Source organism: Nicotiana tomentosiformis, chromosome 1 (genome assembly GCF_000390325.3).
Source record: "Nicotiana tomentosiformis chromosome 1, ASM39032v3, whole genome shotgun sequence".
In the NCBI taxonomy this organism is placed as follows: Eukaryota; Viridiplantae; Streptophyta; class Magnoliopsida; order Solanales; family Solanaceae; genus Nicotiana; species Nicotiana tomentosiformis.
Window position 1 is genome coordinate 54381721 of NC_090812.1, and position 23820 is coordinate 54405540.

The 23820-nt window shown below is 40.3% G+C and overlaps 1 non-coding gene across 1 annotated transcript; it reads right to left on the reverse strand.

Moving 5' to 3' along the window:
- Window positions 1-696: 696 nt before the first annotated feature.
- Window positions 697-803, reverse strand: LOC138904180 (small nucleolar RNA R71). The gene has a single exon (XR_011413402.1). It is a non-coding gene; the product is annotated as a small nucleolar RNA R71 (small nucleolar RNA).
- Window positions 804-23820: the final 23017 nt, after the last annotated feature.

The following is a 23820-nucleotide window of genomic DNA, read 5'->3' on the forward strand; positions in this document are numbered from 1 at the left end:
TATTACAACTTAGAAGAATTGCTAGGATTCTTAGTTTGGATCAATTTCTTACGGTGTTTAAATTTTTTTTTTATTGAAATTCTCACGTTTGAATTCTCCTATGACTCAGGTATATGCCTAGAAGCTCTTCGAGGGCTGGTGAACTTTTTGAAGGACTTTCAGAACCCAAAAAGCATTCAGGGCATTAAATCGAGCCAACAAGAAGAACAAACATTTACAACAAAAACACACACTCGAAATTGAAATGGACAACGTGCACGATGTCAACGAAAACAATCGGAATAATCGGGTTGACCCAAACAATGGAGTGATGGCACCTTTTGTGCCAGAAGCTGCTCTATATGATTGGGCACAACCAATTGTTGATAACTTAGCCACCGCTATTGCTCTACCTCAGATACAAGCGGAGATATTCCAGATCACCAACACATGCTGCATCTATTGCAAAATAAGGGACTGTTCTCCGGGTCATACATTGAAGACCCACAACAATATCTGAAGAACTTCCTATCAATATGTGTGACCCAAAGACAACCGAATGTGACTCCTGAAGCCATCAAGCTATTACTGTTTCCATTCTCTGTGACTGGAGAGGCTCAAACTTGGCTGAATTCACTCCCAATAAACTGAATTGCCACTTGGGAAGAATTAGTCAAACAGTTCTTAAACAAGTTTTATCCTCCCAACAAGACTGCAAGGCAGATTGATGAGATATTGCAGTTCAGGCAAAAATGAATTGAGTCCTTGCAAGAAACCTGGGAGAGGTTCAAGGGTATGCTAGTGAAGTGTCCACACCATGGCATTCCATATCAGATGCTGGGACAGAGATTCTACATGGGTTTAGCTGATAGTTTGAAGGCTAATGTAGATGCTTCAGCTGGGGGTGCATTTTTAGCAAGACATTCACAGAGTGCAAGATTCTTCTTGACAACATGGCTCAAAATTCAGGTTGGATGGCTAGAGGTACGACACTTACACCAATAGTGTATTCTGTTGCTCTTGACCCAAAAAATTCCCATGCAGAGAACATAGCCACTCTCATGACTCAGATGAGCATACTGACAAAGAAAATTGATGAGATGGGTACAAAGTAAGTGAACATTGTTGATACAACGAATGGAGGATTGTGCACTCCTTGCATAAACCAGTCATATGTGTGCTCGTGGAGTGGAGAGAATGACAATTAGGGCTTCAGAGAAGACATGAATTATGTCAAAAATTTTGGAGGTCAGAGGCAAGGTGGGCAATAATGGGGACCAGCACCAAACCAGCAGTGCAGACCCAACCTGCCACAACACAACCCCAATTCTGGAGGCGCACGACCACAAGGTCAAGTTGTGCCTTTTCAAAGGCAGTAGGGCTATAATCAGAAGCACCAGCAACAGTTGGCCTACCAACCACCTCATCAACAATAGGACAACAATATGGTAGAAGCCAGAGGTATGCTGCAACAACTCATTGGAACAAATGGTAAGATGCAAGAAAAGTTAGCAGCACATGATTCAGCAATCAAAGTCATTGAAACTCAACTGGGACAGCTGTCTATGGCCTTGAACAATCGCCCCCAAGGAACATTGCCTGCAGATACAAATATTAACCCAAAGTAACATAACCCAAATCAGCTAATGGTAGTGAGTCTCAGGAATAGAAGAGATTTAGACAGAGAGCAAGAAGTTGCTCAATTTAGGAGAGAGACTACGCCAACTACTCCAGTTACATTAGAGGCAGATGAGTCAGCAGAGCTCACTGAGGTTGTAATTGAACAAGCACAGGTTGACAAGGGTAAGGAGAAGGACGGTGAAGAAGTCTCAGAACAGGTGGTACCTTTTGTGCCAGAAGCTTCCAACAAAGAAAAGACATGAAGTAATGGACAGAGATTGATTCCTGCACCATTCCCTCAGAGATTGGCAAAACAAAAGAAAGATGATCAATACAAGAAATTCATGGAAATGCTTAGACAGATTCAATTGAATATTCCACTGATGGATGCTTTGGAGGAAATGCCAGGGTATGCACAAATGATGAAGGACTTGATGTCACAGAAATTTGACTTCCAGGACTTGTCCACTATAACTCTGACACAAACCTGCAGCGCGGTAGTGACAAGACCTATGGCCCAAAAGGTGTCTGATCCAGGTAGCTTCACTATCCCATGTACTATTGGGAGTTATGTTGTTGCCAAAGCATTGTGTGACTTGGGAGCCAGCATAAACTTGATGCCATTGGCAATCTATACGAAACTGGGCATTGCCAGAGCTAGATCGACCTTAATGTTGCTGCAACTGGCTGATCGCACAGTCAAAACACCGACAGGAATTCTTGATGATGTGCTTGTGCAAGTGAGGAAATTTGTATTTCCTGCAGACTTTGTTATTCATGATTGTTAGGTGGATGAAGAGATACCCATCATTCTGGGAAGGCCAGTCTTAGCCACTGGGAGAGCATTGATTAATTGTGAGACTGGAGAGTTGAAAATGAGGTTGAACAATGAAGAAATAATATTCAACGTTCAACAATTCATGAGGAGACCCAGTGAATTTGCAAACTGCTCACTAGTGGAGGCCGTAGATGTGAAACTGCAAGAAGAGGATGATACCCTTAATGTCAAGGATCCATTAGAAGCCTACTTGATGAATTTGGAAGAGATGGACGGTGAAGGGTTGGCAGAGTGGGTCATGGCTCTCGAAGGTCAAGGATTCTGGAAAAGGGAACCTTAGTTCGAGCCCCTACGCTTAGAAGAGAGAGTAACACCACCTGCAAAACCATCAATAGAGGAGCCACCACAGCTGGACCTGAAACCGCTTCCAGCCTACCTCAGGTACGCTTTCTTGGGACCTAATTCTACTTTGCCTGTTATTATATCATCTGGTTTGCTAGCTGTGCAGGTAGAGCAACTATTGAAGGTATTGCAAGAATGTAAGACTGCCATTGGTTGGACCATGGCAGACATAAAGGGTATAAGCCCAGCCTTTTACATGCACAAGATTCTTCTGGAAGAGGGGCACAAACCTTCCAGGGAACATCAATGACGTCTGAACCCAAATATGAAGGAAGTAGTAAAGAAGGAAGTGATCCAAGTGGCTGGATGCGGGTATCATCTTCCCCATCTCTGACAGCCACTGGGTCAGTCATGTCCAATGTGTGCCGAAAAAGGGAGGAATGACGGTGGTACAAAATGAGAATAACGAGTTGATCTCGACTCGTATAGTCACGGGGTGGCGGATTTGCATGGACTATCGGAAACTGAACATAGCCACTCGAAAGGACCATTTCCCATTGCCTTTCATTGATCAAATATTGGACAGGTTAGCTGGGCGGTCCACTTCTGTTTCTTGGATGGATATTCGGAGTATAACCAGATCTAAATAGCCCTGGAAGACAAAGAGAAAACATCCTTCACTTGTCCATATGGCATCTTTGCCTTTCGGAGAATGCCCTTTGGACTTTGCAATGCACCGGCTACATTCCAGCGGTGCATGATAGCCATTTTCACTGACATGGTGGAGGATATTATGGAGGTGTTTATGGATGATTTCTCCGTAGTGGGGGATTCATTCGAACATTGTCTTCATAATTTAAGAAGAGTGCTCAAAAGATGTGTGGAGACAAATTTGGTGCTGAATTGGGAAAAGTGTCATTTTATGGTGCAAGAAGGAATAGTTTTGGGGCATCAAGTGTCCAGTAAGGGAATTGAGGTCGACCATGCTAAAGTTAATGTGATTGAGAAATTTCCACCGCCCACTTCGGTCAAGGCAGTGAGAAGTTTCCTTGGGCATGCCGGGTTCTACAGGCGATTCATAAAAGATTTTTCCAAAATTGCTAACCCTTTATGTAAACTTCTTGAAAAGGATCAGCCCTTTGTGTTTTCTAATGATTGCAGGTTGGCATTTGAGGAGCTGAAGAAGAGACTGATAACTGCACCCATCATTGTTGCACCCAACTGGGAGCAACCATTCGAGCTCATGTGCGACGCCAGTGATTATGCTATAGGAGCTGTCTTGGGGTAGCGAAAAGACAAGATGATGCACCCGATTTACTATGCAAGCAGGACGCTCAGCGGTGCACAGCTCAATTACACTGTAACGAAAAAGGAAATGGTGGTTGTAGTGTTTGCCTTCGACAAATTCAGGTCGTACTTAATTGGTTCAAAAGTTATTGTTTATACTGACCATGCAGCAATTAGGTACTTGATAGCAAAGAAGGAGTCAAAGCCACACTTGATTCGCTGGGTTCTTTTGCTACAAGAATTTGATCTGGAAATTTGTGACAGAAAGGGGACAGACAATCAAGTGGCAGACCACCTCTCAAGATTGGAAGGAGCTGAAAAGAGAATGGAGGTTGAAGACATAATAGAGACATTCCCGGATGAATAGTTACTTGATGTGACAATGGAGGAGACGCCCTGGTATGCTGATATTGCTAACTATTTAGCAAGATGTATTGTACCTTATGAAATCTCCTCAATTCAAAAGAAAAGGTTCTTCTGCGACTGTCGAGCCTTTTATTGGGACGAACCTCTATTGTTTAAAATTTGTGTAGATAACATGATCTAGAGGTGTATCCCCGAGAAAGATCAACCTTCTGTTTTGCAGGCTTGCCATGATTCACCATATGGTGGACACTTTGGAGGAATTCGGACAGCAGCAAAAGTGTTGGAATCGGGATTGTATTGGCCTACTCTATTCAAGGATGACCATGCTTGGGTCAAAAGTTGCGATGAATGCCAAAGGATAGGCAACATATCTCGCCATCACGAGATGTCAATGACAACAATTCAAGAGGTGGAGGTTTTTGACATGTGGGGGATCGACTTTATGGGGCCATTCGTCAGCTCGTATGGTAACAAATATATATTGGTAGCGGTTGACTATGTCTCCAAGTGGGTCGAAGCAGTGGCTCTCCTAACCAATGATGCAAAAGGGGTAACAAGTTTCCTAAAGAAAAACATCTTCACACGTTTTGGTACCCCGAGAGCTATGATCAGTGATGGTGGAACCCATTTTTGCAATAGAGCATTCACACGTCTGTTGGAAAAGTATGGAGTTCGCCACAAAGTAGCCACACCGTACCACCCACAGATGAGCGGGCAAGTTGAAGTATCCAATAGAGAAATTAAAAGTGTCCTGACAAAGACAGTGAATGCAACAAGGACCGATTGGGCGAAGAAGCTGGATGATGCATTATGGGCATACCGCACAACATTCAAAACTCCAATTGTTATGTCACCGTACAAGTTGGTGTTTGTAAAGGCATGCCACCTTCCGGTAGAGCTCGAACATAAAGCACCTTGGGCACTGTGGCAGCTGAATCTGGATATAGAGACTGCAGGCACCAGCAAAGTCATTGAGTTACATAAACTCGAGGAATTCAGGTTCCACGCTTTTGAAAATGCCAGATTATACAAAGAAAAGATGAAAATGATCCATGATAAGCACATCTTAGATCGTAACTTCAAGCCCGGAGATTTAGTGTTGTTATACAACTCGAGATTGAGGTTATTTTCGGGTAAGTTGAAGTCCAGATGGTCAGGACCCTTCAGAGTGGTGCAAGTGTTCTCAAGCGGAGCTGTGGAGATTGAATCCGAAGATGGGCCAAAAAAGTTCATAGTAAATGGATAAAGGTTGAAACATTACCTTGGAATGGTCGAAGAGAAAGGGGATAGAGTGGTGATAACTTTGAAAGAGCCCCAGTACGCGAACGAGGAGTGATAATGAAAGCATGCGTCGTGCCGCGACATTAAATCAGGCGCTTCCTGGGAGGCAACCCATGGTTTGTTGTAAATCCTCGTGCCGCGACGTTAACTTAGGCGGCTTTTGGGAGGCAACCCATTATTTTTCTTAATTTGTTTATTGTAATTAATTTTGAACGATTTTGACCAACCTACTAGTGTGCAGGGAAAATATCACGCACATCGGAAGGATTCGGGGGTCGAAATTAACCCAAGACTAGGTAAAAAAATACGGCAAACACAAAAATTGGCTGGAGACGGAGATCCGCGGCCACAGATTGGACCGCAGATTTAGGCATGTGTTCTGCCCCTCATCTGCGGCCGCGGATTTTGGGACCCCCTCTGCCCAGAATTCGCGGCCGTGGATTGGACCGCGGATTGGGGCGCGGAAGCCCGGGCTTGTCCAGGTAAGTTGTTTTATTTTAATCCCCCACCCCCTTCTTTTCCTTAACCCAAACCCTCACTTCCCCCCACTTCTCTTCTTCCCTTCCTAACTCTAAGAACCCAAACCCCTCATTCCCCCCTCCCCCCCACCTCTCTTCTTCCCTCCCTAACCTCAAGGACCCAAACCCCTCACTCCCCCCCACTTCTCTACTTCCCTCCCTAACCTCAGGAACCCAAACCCTTCCTTTCCCCCATATTTTCCTTTTAACACAAGACTCTTCTCCTTCCTTCTCTTCTCCACTCAACCGATCTCCAACCTCCGTTCTTATCAATATCTCCAAGTAAGTACATGATTTTATTCCTCTTTCTTAGTATTTTGTTTTTAATTTTATTTTCCTTTTCTGTATAGGGTAGTAAAATCATAGGTACTTTTGTTTGGGATTTGGATTGTGATTTATATGTGGTATATGGTGGCTATTTGAATTGATTGATTTGGAGGAAGCCATTGTTGGGTTTGATTGGGTCTTTGGGTGACTTGGGGGTACATATGCGCACTACCTGTTTGTTGATTTGCCTTAATGAGTGTTGAAGATAAATTATGACCAATTGTGCGAGTGAAGTCTGAGTAACCGCCATTGGGACACATACTCCTCTATCCATTGATAGTAGTATTTATTGTATATGTAAAATGCAACCCTCAAGGAAGAGACGCGATACCGGGGCCTCATCAAGTGGTCATAGAGGCTTATCTCGGGGATGGGCACATACCAGTGCTGCTCGGTTTGATCGTACCAGGTTTGTCTCCAGAGCTGCCCAAGACCATTTCAGTTTGAAGGCCACTAAAAAACCTGTACCGGAAAGGGGTATTGACAGGGCGTCCCTCCAGGATGAATGCCCTAATATGTATTGGGAGTAGATTAGGCGTAGATTGGACAACTTTTTCAAAGAGCCAGAGGAGGTTAACTTGATTCTTGTTCGAGAGTTCTATGCCAACTGCCCCAAATATGAAGATAGAATATGCACTGTGCGACACACGAGCGTGGATGCCTCATTAGAAGCCATCAGGAGAGTGTATCGATTGCCTGAATTCAATGGGGAGGAAGATTTCTATGATACTTACAGGAGAGAACCCATCACATGGAACAGGTTTTTCAGAACTATTTGTGCACCAGACAAAGAGGTAGTGTGGGTTGTGCCGGGATCGAAGCTACACTCTTCCTCACTCACTTTTGAAGGAAAATGTTGGTTGTACATCATCAACAGTCGCTTACTGCCGTCCCACAACACCATGGAGGTAAATGGTCCAAGAGCAGCCTTGATATGGTGCTTCGTGAATGGCCACGACTTCAATGTGGCCAAGGTTCTTCGGTCTGAGATGTTCGTCCGTTCAACACATAAGAGGTATGGGTTCTTTTTCACCTCTCTGATCACTAGAGTGTGCCGAGAACCAAGGGTGCCTAAGAACCCAAATACGGATGGCATGGTAAAGAAAGAAGCAAAGTTCCAAGCAGACAAAGTGACCATCGGGAAAGACCCGGTGGCACCAGGAGCAGCTCATAGTGACGATTCTAATGCGTCGGAAGAGGGCGACGAAAGGCAGGAGGAGGTTGAACCTGCCTCACCCCCACAGGAACAAGATACAGTGGCTGAAGGACCATCCCAGGTCAGACGGAGCACGCGAATGACAGCCCTAGAACAAGACATGGCAGGACTGCGCACTTCCGTCACAGAATTGGGGACCAGAGTTGATGCTTTGGCAACCCAAAATGCGAAGTCAGAAAAGAAAATCATGGGTTGGCTGCGTGCGTTGGGGAGAGCATGTTATCTCGACCCTGACACTGTCTCCGATCAAGACTGATCCACCAGAGAAGTTCCTTTACCTCACATTACTTTACTTTGTATGACATGGGGACATGCCATCTTTTTAAGAGTGGGGTGGGGGATACTTTGTTGTATGCAGATAGTTTCGTAGTTTATTTGTATAAATCAATTTCGACTTGGCCCAACGATAGATATCATTCGACGGGTTTCTTGAGGGACTAAAGTCGAAAGAAGAAAAAAGATTTTCTTTTGTAGTAGTGTATCAATTCCCCCTTGGTTTTTCTTCAAACCACGGTTCTTTTCTAAGGGTTTTGTTTGAACCGGGTGTAGTTAGATTTTTATTTTTTTTAGTTAGGAACTTATGGGCTATGGGCAGAATTAAAATAGGAAGCCTTGTTTGATTTCGTAATGCCTTGAATATAGCGGTTACTTTAGTGTGACGCTTAGGCTCATTTGTTGACTCTTATAAGAAAGCCTTAAAATGTATGTTCTTAATTTGGCTGAAATACCCTGATCTGAGTATTTGATGATCTAATCTGGAATGAGTCATGTGCCATATGTATGGGAGGCTTGTTATATTCTGTGCACGACATTTAACGCCTAGAACTTGCCATGTATGTCTGCAAAGCGAAATGGTAGTCTTGTTTAGTCTGGGAAGTGATATAGGCATTTCTTTGTTGAACCATATATATACATATTCCACCCACCTATTTGCTATGTACCATAGTTAACCCCGTTGAGCCTGTAATCCTGTTTCCTTGGCAACCACATTACAAGCCCTATCCCTTGTTTTAATTGACCATCTTTTTGAATCATTTACCTCTCGTAAGCACTGAAAATATTATGAATTTACAAAGGATAAAGTGTGGGGTAGTTGATGGAGCTTTTGAGTGGAACTAGGAAATAAGGAGAAAGGTAAATCTTGTTGGAAAAGGCCACTTGGAAAAAAAAAGAAAAAAAGAGAGAACATTGTTAATAGTGTATCATGTTGATTGGTAATAAATCTTTGGTGGCTTTTAAGGTGATTGTGCTCAAAGAAGAAGTGTGGGGTGGTATATGTGGTGTTAAAAAAAATATAAATGAAAATATTGGTTTAACTTAGGTGTGGACTTGATTGTAAAATAAATGTACTAAAGTGCTTAGGGAGGTATAGTCACTATTATATATCCAAATATATCCTACACAACCTACAACCTACATTACATCCAAGAATGAGTGAGCTCAATTAGTAGAGTCGTACACTACAGGCAAGCCTATAGTGCGTTTTCTGTGGCACAAGAATGTCATTTTTGAGGGTGAGTGAATTTTATTCCTTTTAAAGTTCCTAAGTGTGTGTGAATTTTACTGATTGTGAAATGAGTCTCTTTTGTTATGAGCAGGCACTTGATTCATGAAGGAGAGGTAAGTCTCGACCTTTGATATAGAGTAAGTAAGTCGGTTAGGAACATTGCGTGGCTAGAGGGAGTCAACTCTTGAGGTGTAGATGTTGCACTAATGTACTCAATTTATGTGAAATATTCTTGGTGTGACGAGTAGGGAAATCGCCCAGTGAAGCCTCTTAGAGTATGGTTTGATTGCTCGGGGACGAGCAATGGTTTAAGTGTGGGGTGTAGATAGTAGGCTATATTCATGCAATTTAGACACTACTGACACTCTAATTTAGCCGCACTTTATTGATATTTGAATGCTAAAAGATAACAAAATGCTTTAATTAAGAATTTGATGCTTTGCAGGAGCTACTTCGAGTTAGGAGGGAGCTAACGAATGTTTTGGAGTCAACATGGAATGTGAAAGGGCAATCGAAGTTTAGCCCGGTCAAAAAGGAGCGAGAAAAGTAAGCGAAACGACCCCTCCAGGTGCGGGGCCGCGGAGTGGGCCGCGAACTCAAGGCAGTGAGGCAGTCCAAATGCACGATCGGATCCGCAGTCGAATCCGCGGCCGCGGACGGGCGGACGAAAGCCAAACATGCAGGGTTAATTATGTAATTTCTTAGGCGACTAACCTAAACCTATATGAAAATTTACTCGCCTAGAAGTGGGAGATAGCCGTTTTTAGAAGATTTTAGAGGCAAGAACGAGGAGGAGAAGACGAAAAAATTCCTAAGAGTTTTCATCTTCTTCTTGATACTTCTATTTGTTGATTATGAATTATTTTAGTGATTTGTTTTCCATTAGCATGAGTAACTAAATCTGTTATCTAGGGTTGATGGAACCAATTGTTGGATGAAGTCTTGACTCTATTTTGTTATAATTGAGCCGTGTTTGTTCTATGATTGTTCAATTACGTATTGTATTGTGGTTAATTGAAAGGGCCCTCGATTAATCGTGTCTATTCACCTTGTGTTGCTTGAGAAAGAACACTTGGTTAGATTGTTGTTGAACAACACCACTTTGGAGGAAATTAAGAGATTAATTACTTGAATTTAAAAGCGGGGTTAGAAATAACGAAGCTTTGGTGGGATGATTCTGAGTTGCATAAATTGTTAACTAGAGTAGTTCGAGAGAATGCTTCTAGTAAATTATCGTAATTGATCGAAAGGTAATTACGGTAGCCCGGAACTCATAATCCTCATAGTGTATTACAACGAGATTATAGCTAAAGAGTTGAGAATTAATCAAGCAATTGGGGAAATCAATAGCCCTAGATCCCTTTACCCTTGAATTCAATTTTAGTCTTGATTATTGCTAATTTTATTGTCATTTTTCCTTGGCTAAATAAATTCCACTGATTATTCATAAAACTATTGCATTTGGAAGTTGTCTGAGCTTATCATTAGCATTATTTAAGGTTGTAGTAATTTGGTAAGTTCCCTACGGGATTCGACTCCGGACTTGAACCGGGTTATATTTGCAGCGACCGCTTAGTCCTTCTTACAAGGCATAGTTGGGCATGATCACCCACCACAGGCGTCGTGATGGCACCTAGTCTCTAAGACTAGGTAAGCCGATTTAGATTACCTTTTGATGCCATTTTTTTTAAAAATTAAATAAGTAATTAAAACTAACAGCGGAACAAATATGAATACACAACCTCCCAAGACTGGTAGTACTGAGTCAAGAACTCTAACTGAATACATAGAATGATCACGAGGATCAAATATACAATATTGTTTGATTACAAGTTAACAGTACAATGAAATGAAAAGACTCCAAGAGACTGTGACGACCAAGCAGCTCTATCTTGAATCCTTATTAACCCGCTTTAATTCCGCTCAAGTCCGTTATCTTCAATACCTGGCTCTACACAAAAATGTGCAGAAGTGTAGTATGAGTACGCCACGGTCGGTACCTAATAAGTATCAAGACTAACCTCAATGGAGTAGAGACGAGGTACAGTTAATACACTCACTAGTCTAATAACCTGTGCAATATAATATACAAAATAATAGGAAATAAATAATAATAAGGGCAGGATAAAACAACCAGTTATATGCACAATAGACAACAAGAATACCATTAATATGGCTCAACAATTAATAAAGACAATTACACCAAATTAAGTCAAGTTCTTCAAATAAATGTCTTTCACATATAATTCTTCCAGATAACTCTCTTTTAAATATAATTTTCTGAAATAATTATTTTTCAAATATAATTCTTTCAATAAATATTTTCAAATATAATTTCCTCAAATAAATATCTTTCAAATACAATTCTTTCATATAATACTTTCTAAGTTAAAATCCTTCCAAATAAATATTTTGAATATAATTCTTTCAATTAAAAAGTCATCATGTGACACCTCATTTCATAATCATAAAAATACGGGTCTCAGCCCATTTTCATACTTTTCTTAAACACGGGTCTCAGCCCATTTTCATATTTTTTACGGCACCTCGTGCCCATAATTAAATCATCATATTTCCCCGGCACTTCGTGCCCTCATTTCATCTCACAACTGCACGGACAATTCACGTGCCAAATATCATTATCATTTCATCACAGCACCTCGTGCCCACATTTCATATCACAATTGCACGGACAATTCACGTGCCAAATATCCTCATTAATTACTCATGGCATCTCGTGTCCACATTTCAATTTATAATCCGCCTGACAATAGCCACATGCTCTCAATTTCAACATAAATCAGATTGTTATCACTTTACCAACAACAAGACAAATTACACAAGGTATAAAAGTAAACACAAAAAAATCACAACATCACATGAAAATTATCAACACCACAACCCCACATCATTATATATTGTCCCTGACAATAGCCAACCTTATCACTCCTATAGCCACCCTTATCGCTCCGCCCAGACAATATCAATAGCCACCCTTATCACTCCTATTACCACCCTTATCGCTCCTATAGCCACCCTTATCGCTCCTATAGCTACCCTTATCGCTCTGCCCAGACAATATTCCAACAAACACAACAACAGTGAAATGCCACCCTTATAACCACATAATATCAACGGTGAAATGCCACCCTATCTCCCCAAAATAACAACTCATACAACACAACAATTTACACGGAAAATTATCACAGCAACATAACAAAAATCAATTCATATCACAATTTGCCCAATGGCCACAACCAAATTCCAAAGCTACAACCAAGTCAATTAATTTCACAACAAATAGCCAAAAGTTCCACACAATGTGTACAACACCCAAAAACAATCAATAGAGATAGAAATTACTCATCATAAAGCAAAGTCTTCATAAAAATCAAATTTTTAATAATTATATAAATACCTCTTCTTAAGATCATTTAATTAATTATTTGTAGAGGGAAAAATTCAAAATGAAATTAAATTCCAATAATTATCAAACCAGCAAATTCACAAAATTTCATAAATAATCAAATAACAATCACATCACATTGTCATATAACAACAGAGTCAACAACAAGGATTTAGGCACGACAAGTAGATGATTAAATATATGCCAAAAATTATTCAATTTACTACACAATATGCTCAAGACTTTAACTCAATAAAATTTTCACATATAAACCAAGTACGTACTCGCCACCTTGCGTACATGGTTTTCAATTACACAAATTGTACATAAGACTCAATGGCTAAGGGAAAATTCCCCCACTCGAGGTTAAGCAAGACACTTACCTTTTTGAAGTTAGGACGATATTCCAAAATAGCCTTCTTGCTTGAATTGACCTCCGGATAGCTCAAATATAATCAAATTAATTGTATAACTCCATTAAAATTCATCATAAATAATTCCGGATAATAATATGTCGACTTAAAAAATTATTCCAAAAAGTCAACAAAAGTCAACGCGGAACTCGCCTTTCGGAACCCGACATAATTTTCATGAAATCCGAACACCCATTCTGATACGAGTTTAACCATACCGATTTTATCGAATTCCAATAACAACGCGACTTCCAAATCTTAAATTTTCGTTTTTGGAAGATTTTACAAAAATCTTGATTTTTTCCTCCATTAAATCCGAATTAAATGATGGATTCAAAGACATAATCATGGAAATTAATCAAAACTGGATAAGAATCACTTACCCCAAACACCCACGCAAGAATCTCTCCAAAAATCGCCTTCTACCGAGCTCCCAATTAGATTTTGAGTTATGAACTCAAACCCACGTTTTGGGACTTTTTATTCTGCCCAGAAGTGCCTTCATCGCGTGCTGCCCAGATTCCTTCTTCGCGTTCACGATATCCTCATTGCATTCGCGATGCCTTCCGACCTCTGCCCTTCTCATTCATGAGACACGAGTCGCGTTCGCGAAGGCTCAACGCCAGGTAGGCCCCCAACTCCCTTTCCTCTTCGCGTTCGCGTCTGACCACTCTCGTTCGCGTAGGCTTTCCTCATCTCCTTATTCGCGTTCGCATCTTCTTCATCGCGTTCGCAATGGTCAAGTCCCAACCATCCAAAATCCTTCTTCGTGAACGCGTGAGACCCTTCGCGTTCGCGAAGAACAATACCAGATATCAGTTCCAGCAGTTGCAAAACAAGGAAAAATGATCCGAAACCATCCCGGAACTCACCCGAGCCCCCTGGGGACCTCAACCAAGCATACTATCAAGTCCCAAAACATCATACGAACTTAGTAGAACCTTCCAATCACCTCAAACAACTCAAAAACCATGAGTCATACCCCAATTCAAGCCTAATGAACTTTGAAATTTCAAATTCTATATCTTGTGCCGAAACACATCAAATCAATTCGGAATGACTTCAAATTTTTCACATAAGTCAAATTCGACATTACGGACCTATCCCACTTCCGGAATAAGATTCCGACCCCGATATCAAAAAGTCAACCCCCCGATCAAATTCTCCAAAATTTTGAGTTTCGCCATTTCCAGCTTAATTCCACTACGGACCTCCAAATAATTTTCTGGACACGCTCATAAGTCCAAAATCATCATATGGAGCTAACGGAACCGACAGAACTCCATTCCAGAGTTGTTTTCATACTGTTCCGACTACGGTCAAAATCATAAGACTTAAGCTTCCTTTTTAGGGACCAAGTGTCCTAAATCACTTTGAATCATCTGGTAACTGAATTCAACCGCACACGCAAGTCAATACATATAATAGAAAACTGCTCAGGGCCTTATGCCGCCAGACGAGACTTAAATTCTTAAAACAACAAGTCGGGTCGTTATAGTGACACACATGCTAGGTGATGGGCGTGTGGGCGTGCACTTAGGGGATTGTGACTTAATCCGTCTCGTGGAAACTATAAAGTTGAATAACTTGTTGATAATTATGTGTTCTCTATGTATTGTGGAAATTTGACTATAAGTCATGTTAAAAACCATGTTTAGGTTATATGTTGGTATTGTTGGGACCCACAGAGGTCGTGTACATGTTGAATTATTTGCTTAAATTGTTGTTTTGTACTCAGTCATAATTACTTGATTATTTTTTCTCAGTCTCTACTGTTCATTATTGATGCGTCATATCATTGTTGTTTGGACTGATTTCATAATTGTTGAGAGCCCTAAAGACTAGAGAGCTTTATGACTGAGTGAGGTCGAGGGCCTGATTGTGAGATATTCTACTATAGCACGTGAGTTGGCCGTGCAAACCCTTTTATACAACTATAGCATGTGAGTTGGCCATGCAAATTCTTTTATTATACTATAGCACGTGAGTTGGCCGTGAAGATCCTTATATTATACTATAGCACGTGAGTTGGCCGTGCAACACGTGAGTTGGCCGTGCGAATCCAGATATTTATATTATGGCACATGAGTTATCCGTGCAGCACGTGATTTGTCCGTGCAGCACGTGATTTGTCCGTGCAGATTATAGCGCTTGGGCTGTAGGAGCCCCTCCAGAGTCTGGACACACCCCCAGTGAGCGCGGGTACCCATTGAGTGTGAGTGCTGAGGGCTGAGAGCCGAGTGGTTGAGTTGTTGTGATAAGTTGAGTGACTCTTGCCTGAGAGGCTGTACTTGCTTTGCATTTGTTGTTGCACTTGGTTGCTATCTGTCATTGTTGTGAAATCCCCGAAAGAATTTATATCCGGATTACTTGAAATTGAAATGTATAAAATTGATTTGACTTAAACTGCCGGATTTGAAAGCATGTCTATTCTTTGCTGGAACTACTGAAAGTGAACTATGATTGTGTAGCTCGTCATTATCTTCAGTTCCTTAGTTATTATTGTTACTTGCTGAGTTGGTTGTACTCATACTACACCCTGCACTTTCGTGTGCATATCCAGGTGTTCCTGAACATAGCGGGTGTTGATCATTTCGCGCAGTTGATTTTCAGGAGATTTTGAGGTAGCTGCCGTGTTCCGCAGACCTTGTCTCTCCTTCTCTATCTCCTTGTTTACTGTATTTGGTCTCAGGCTATTATAGATCGTATTTTCCAGACTTTTACTCATAATAGATGCTCATGTACTCAGTGACACCAGGTTTTGGGAGTGTTGTATCGAAAAATGCTAGATGTTTAGTATTGTATTCAACGTTATGTGTTTTTTTTAAATTTAAAGGAAATCGTGGGTTATTGATATTGCCGGCTTGCCTAGTACTGAGATAGGCGCCATCACGACAGGTTAGGATTTTGGGTCGTGACATGAGTACATGAGCATCTAAATGATAACAAAGTCTGACTGATAAAAACACTATCTGAAAAATGTAGAATAGTACAACAACTGAAAAGAAGAGAGTCAAGGTCTGCAGATGCCAAGCAGCTACCTCGATAGTCTCCACAAATAAAGCTCCGAAAAACTAGCAATCGTCGTGTCTGGAGGTACCTGGATCTGCACACGAGGTGCAGGGTGTAGTATGAGTACAACCAACTCAGCAAGTAACAATACTAAATAAAGAGCTGAAGATAGTGACGAGCTTCACAGCTTAGTCCAATTACAGTAATTTCCAACATAAGAAGATAGGCATGCTTTCATGTTCAACATTTAAAACTCAACAGTAATTTCATATCAAGTTCGACTGAAAAAAAAGATAATATCTTTCAGAAATTTCCAACACAGTGATATATGACAACTATAGTGTAATAAGAATGAAATCAAATGCATTCTCTTAGGACCACAGTCACTCAGCCATTTCATTCACTTAGTACTCAGCACTCGCACTCAGTAGGTACCTGCGCTCACTAGGGGTGTGTACAGACTTTGGAGGGGATCCTTCAGCCCAAGCGCTATAATTTGCACGGACAACTCACGTGTTGCACGGACAACTCACGTGCTATAATATCAATATCAGGATCTGCACAGACAACCAACGTGCTGCACGAACAACTCACATGCTATAATATCAATATCTGGACTCGCACAAACAACTCACGTGCTGCACGGACAACTCACGTGCTATAGTATCAATATTTGGATCCGCACGGACAACTCACATGATGCACGGACAACTCACATGCCATAGTATAATATATGGATCTGCACGGACAACTCACGTGACATAGTATAATATCTCACAATCAGGCCATCATCCTCACTCAGTCATAAATCTCTCCAGTTTCTCGGGCTCTCAATAATCATGAAAAAACCAGCCCAAACAACAATGATATGATACATTAATAATGAATAATAGAGACTGAGATAAAATAAACAAGTAAACTATAACTGAGTACAAAACAACAATTTAGCAGATATTTCAACATGTACACGACCTCTGTGGGTCCCTACAGTGCCAACACATAATCTAAACATGATTTGTGGTTCAATTTCTCTACTACATGGAGAATGTACATAAAAAATAGATTATTCAACTACACAGTTCCATGGAATTTGACCAAGTCACAATTGCTACGGTACACGCCCACACGCCCGTCACTTAGCCTGCGCGTCACATCAAAACCGATCACGTAACACATAATCTGGGGTTTCATACCCTCACGGCCAAATTTAGAGTTGTTACTTACCTCGAACTGTGTAATTCTTTATTCTACTATGCCTTTGCCTCGTGAATCGGCCTCTGGATGCCTCAAATCTAGCCACAGTTTATTTAATTCAGTCAATACTAATTATAGCAATAAATTTCATATGAAAAAACTAATTTTCCAACAAAATCCGAAATTTAACTCAAAAATCGCTCGTGTGGCCCATGTCTCGGAATCCGACGAATTTTACAAAATCTGACAACCAATTCAATTACGAATCCAACCATACCAATTTTATCAAATTCCGATAACAACTCGACCTCCAAATCTAAAATTTTCGTTCTTGAAACGTTTTGCAAAAATCATGATTGCTTCCATTTAAATCCGAAATAAATAATGAATATAACCATGGATTTATGAAATATAATCACATTTGGATATAGGACACTTACCCAAGTCGAAGTCGTGAAGAAATCCTCAAAATCGCCCAAGAACCGTGCTCCAAATATCCAAAACGAAATGAAGGAAATGACCATTTTTTGTCCTTAAGTTTTTGCCCATCCGTCACTAAAAGTCCATTTTCCGTCACTAAAAATCAATTTTCCGTCACTAAAAGTCCACATCTGAACTTGCTTGCACCAACAGTTATTTTTTTCACTACAAAAGGTCTAACTCCATCATACGAACTCGAAATTCGACGATTCTTGTTCTATGAGTCACAAATAATAATACGAGCCTAAACGTTCAATCAAAACTCAATTTGGAGCTCATTTTCTTAATGCGATACCAATTTCACTCGTTAAACAATTTACTCATGTTTTGCGCTAAAAACCCAATCGCGACTTGATGAAATTATACCAAACTTTTCAGATCATTCCTATAATTCATTATCAAACTCCCGGAAGTCTCGAAATCGAATTTCGATCTCTAGAATTAAAAATGGACCTTTGGATCATTACATGCTTATGCTGAAAACAAAAAACTCTTCCAAAACTCTTCCGTGACAGCCTGTAGTGTATCAATCATAACTTCTTGTAACTATCTCCAACTGCCAAACAATTCACATTTCTAAAAACTAGATACTAAGGGCTACAACTTTTATTTTTTGATCATCGCCAAATTCATTATAGATTACGAGATATAAGCTTCCAAAGTCAGTCCTATGTAGCAGATATTTTTGCAATGCACACTATTGTAGCAAAAAAGAAAACAGCGGTTAAAAATGGCCTAGAAATTGTCCGAAACCACTCTGAAACTCACCCGAGCCCCTCGGGACCCCGTCTGAACATACCAACAAGTCTCAAAATATATTACGGACTTAATCGAGGCCTCAAATCACATCACACAACACTAAAATCATGAATCGCACCCCAATTCAAGCCTAATGAAATTAAGAAATTCCAACTTCTACATTTGATGTCGAAACCTATCAAATCAAGTCTGATTGATCTCAAATTTTGTACACAAGTCATAAATGACATAATGGACCTAAAATAATATCCAGAACTGGATTCCGACCCCGATATCAAAAAGTCAATTCCCCGGTCAAACTTCCAAACTTAAATTTCCTATTTTCTCCATTTCAAGCCTAATTTAGCTGCGGACCTCAAAATAAATATACAGACACACTCCTAAGTCCGGAATTACCATACAGAGCTATTGGAACCATCAGAATTCTATTTCAGGGTCTTTTAGATATAATTCACCATCCGGTCAATTATTTTAACTTAAGCTTCCAAAACAAGAATTCTTCTTTCAATTAAATCTCGAATCATCCGAAAACCAAACTTGACCACCCTCGCAAGTCATAATGCATATTTTAAAGCTGCTCTAGACCTTAAGCCACCTAACGGAACGCTAATTCTCAAAATGACAAGTCGGGTTGTTACATTCTCCCCCACTTAAACATATGTTCGTCCTCGAACGTGCCAAGAGTTGTTCCTAAACCTTCAAATCACTATTTCACCTTATCACGCACATACCCGGGGGTGATCCCACGTCACCTTATTCCATATCGGCTTGACGACACCACATAACTTAAAATTACTAATTTAGCATTAGCCCATAAACCTTGGAATCCAATTTCCAACATCCAAAAATTTCTTTTCAAGACCCGAATCTCACATCTATACTATGTATGAGTCTTAACAAGTTGTATTATGCCTTAGCCATAACTCCATATGTAGTCACATGATATACCACACAACCCGCATACTCGCAATAGTTTCTAATCACTGTAGCTGCTAAACAAAAAACCGATATCGATATTAAACCCCATATCAAACAACACCTCATTCCAAAACCTTCGTACGCTATGCATAATGAAAGAAACACGCAAAATTTCATGACCACTTACCAGATCAACAAGTCACAGAGCTTTCCCTCGTTCAACAAGCACCATAGCCAATTATTTAAGCTAAATTCTAAATTATTCTTCCAATACACTGTAATCAAACCTGATAGTATCCATTATAGGTCCAGTGACCTTATATTACCAAACACAACTATTCTAGTTATTCCGGTGTAATCCCGCCTTTCCGGCATAGAACATTATTTAAAACCAACTCATCAAGTTCAGTGAGAAGAACATATGTGTGTGCATGTGCACATGTTTTTTTCTAATTGCCCTGATTAGGCGATAGCATAGCATGTAGAAGAATGAAACAATCAATTAGATAAACGATCAAAGAAATGAAAATTTCACACACTGCACGGACAACTCACGTGCTAACAACAGAACCCGCTCGGTATAGTCCCAGGCCTCCAGTCCAAATATACTGTATGGGAGCATTTAAATAGGTATACAGGTATATGATGAGTAGGATAAGATTCACATGTTCCTGGACTAGTATAAATGACATGCTAAAGTGTAGGCATGTAGAAAGTGTGCTATCATAGCTCAAATCGAAAATCTTTCATCACTGAGGCATTTATCAAGTTCATTCAAGGATTTTAACTCCTATGTAGCCTCAATCACGGCTCAAATAGCTCACGTAATGTTACAGATATGAGAAATATCATAGCTTAAAGCTCAACAGTTGATTCCAGGCTTATTATAGCCCAAACGCAATCTGAGCATGGATAAATAGACCTCTAAAAAGTCCTCAATGACTTAACCATAACACATACTATTATCTAGTTAACTTGGCCACACCTTCACAGTCCGCGGCCCCGAAACAATTTGCTTCTGAGAACTCCTAGTCCCCAAATTCGTAGAACACATGAACCACCGTAACTGATCACAACTCCAGCACTCGAATGACTAAAACATCCTTCATGCGCGATCATCCTACTAGGAATACTTCCAAAATTCTTCTGTGTCACATAGCAATAATTTGAATATCAGCAGTCTATCGACCAGGTGAGTACCGCAATACCAATGAACATCTGTAAGTCAAAACACAATGCGCCTTCTGAAATGTGCACCCCTCTTAGGAATTACCGAGCAGTTATAACACTCATTTAAATATGTGAAACTGACCATGTTGTCCAAAATTCGGGATTTTTCTTTCAAGAATGAACTGCCACCTTGTACATGTAAATCTAATCCCGCACAACACACCACATCTATCATGTGAAAAGCACGAGAATCTCATTATAAAATCCGAGTCACCATCAAATTATATACCCGATTTGTTAGAAACCTTTCTCTTGCTTCTTTCCAGGAGGAAATCACAATACACAACACATTCCCACACTGGTAGAAACTATCCGGCTCAACCCATGGTAGAAACCATCAAGAACACTTTGAAATCCATTTGCACATAACCAAGCTATCAGAACTGAATTCCTCTAACTCGACCAAGCCACATAGGTCACCAAACCCAAGAATATTACCATCAAAACATTTGTAGAGCCTCACCATATCATAATTACCTAAAAGAACCGAGCATAACATTACCATACTGGTCTAGCCTACTACCAAGTTATCCTATTTTCTTCGAGTTTCTTCTGAATTACCCTCAAGTTGACACTTCTCCTTGTCAGAACACTACGATCCTTACCCAAAGCTCACTACAAGACATCCTAACATAAAATGACATTGTCCTAAGGCCCATAAGCCACTGTATTCTTCTTAAGCACCCCTCATAAGTACCACAACCGAAATGCCCACTCTGAAAATACCTTATGTGAATTCAAAATTATTCTTTTACCTTTCTTATACTGGAATGTAGAATCCATAGTCATACAAAATTACCGCAAGTCCCGGCACCATCAAATGCAAATCTCAAATTTTATCCATATACAAGTCCGGAAAAAATTCTCAATTGCTATATATAAATTTTGAACCCATTAGAACATTCTCAGGAGTCACCCACTTTGCTCAAATCAAAATTGCACTACCCAAACGGCTGAATGACACGTGCTTCATTAGCACAATAACACTCAAAGAAGTAAACCTACATTAACACCACCAATCAAGTTCATACTCCATGTGCACTACATACTTCGCAAATAATAACTCACTCCTCCCATGATTTTCATATACTCATAAAGTGCAATATAACCCATATCCAGGAATCTTCTTACTCGACTCATCATCCATCTCAACCTCTGCAAGTCATAGCTAATCCACAAGTATGACTCGGACCAAAACTAATACAACACATAATCGTGCAATCAAATCGTAGATAGCAGACTTTCCCGCTTGGCTCAAAGCCACATAATAATAAATTTGATAACTTACCATACCCATACTCTATTACTTCCATAATACTGCAGCCAGTTCAACAAAAATTCTTCACAAGATCAGGTAACACAAACCATAAAATACCTTAAATCATCTACTAAGCTTGCCTTCATTCTTGTAACTGTCAGGTCGACTTCCTTGACCATTTCAAATTTAAATCTCCACACATAGAACCTGACGGTAGAAAAGAAATTGTCCACACAATATTGTAAGGACCACACATCAATAAATTACTTCGCAGGAGATAACCCGACTGCTTAGCCTAAAATTGACATCTTAATACGCCCTTCCGCAACCACAATTATTATGCAATCGCTTAATCTCCCTGGGTATGAACTCACCACAAGACATAAAAAATCTACTTCGTTCCACAATTAAAAAACATGAAAAAAAATCTTTCAACACACTCGAGACTATACGTCACATCAAGATAGAAATCAAGCACCCGATAGTCCTTTTTACATCCCAACAAACTCATCTCGTCATATCTGAACCATCTGGACACATTCTGCAATCACAACATACTCATCATATGGTCATTTCACCGCTCATCGAGCCACAAATTCCACACATAGGGACACTTCCGGACATATGAGTCCAAATGCACAACTTCACAAAACACCAAAACACAAAATACATATCTCGAACCTCGTTCATGGAATCACAAGCCGACGATTCACAACTGATATCGAGCGCTCACATGCGCACACGAATGCGTGGAAGGAATTCAAAGAGTTATATTTCAAGCCGAATTATTTCTGCACGATAAGGAGAGGAAGATGGGAAGTTTATCCTAAAATGCCTTGTAGCCTCTCGAAGATAAGTATGAACGCCATCATACCGATCTGCAAGACTTTACTAGACACTTGCTCAAGACTCGTGAGACCTTTGTAACCTAGGCTTTGATACCAACTTGTCATGACCCAAAATCTTAACCTGTCGTGATGGCGCCTATCTCAATACTAGGCAAGCCAACAACCTCAATAAGCCATATTTTCTCTTAAGTTTGAAAACATAATATTTGAATTTCATAGAAAACCACAGAAATCACTAACATAAAATACATTCCCAAAACCCGGTGTCACTGAGTACATGAGCATCTAAATGATAACAAAGTTTGGCTGATAAAAATACTATCTGAAAAATGTAGAACAGTACAACAACTGAAAAGAAGAGAGTCAAGGTCTGCAGACGCCAAGCAGCTACCTCGATAGTCTCCACAAATAAAGCTCCAAAAAACTAGCAACAGTAGTGTCCAAAGGTACCTGGATCTACACACGAGGTGCAGGGTGTAGTGTGAGTATAACCAACTCAGCAAGTAACAATACTAAATAAAGAGTTGACGATAGTGATGAGCTTCACAACTGAGTCCAATTACAGTAATTTCCAACATAAGAAGATAGGCATGCTTTCATGTTCAACATTTAAAACTCAACAGTAATTTCATATCAAGTTCGACTGAAAAAGAAGATAATATCTTTCAGAAATTTCCAACACTGTGATATATGACAACTGTAGTGCAATAAGAATGAAATCAAATGCATCCTCTCATGACCACAGTCACTCAGGCATTTCATTCACTCAGCACTCGCACTCAGTAGGTACCTGCGCTCACTAGGGGTGTGTACAGACTCCGGAGGGGCTTCTTCAGCCCAAGCGCTATAATTTGCACGGACAACTCATGTGTTGCACGGACAACTCACGTGATATAATATAAATATGTGAATCCGCACGGATAACTCACGTATTGCACGGACAACTCACGTGCTATAGTATCAATATCTAGACCCGCACAGACAACTCACGTGCTATAGTATCAATAACTGGATCCGCACAGACAACTCAGGTACTATAGTAAAATATATGGATCTGCACGAACAACTCATGTGCCATAGT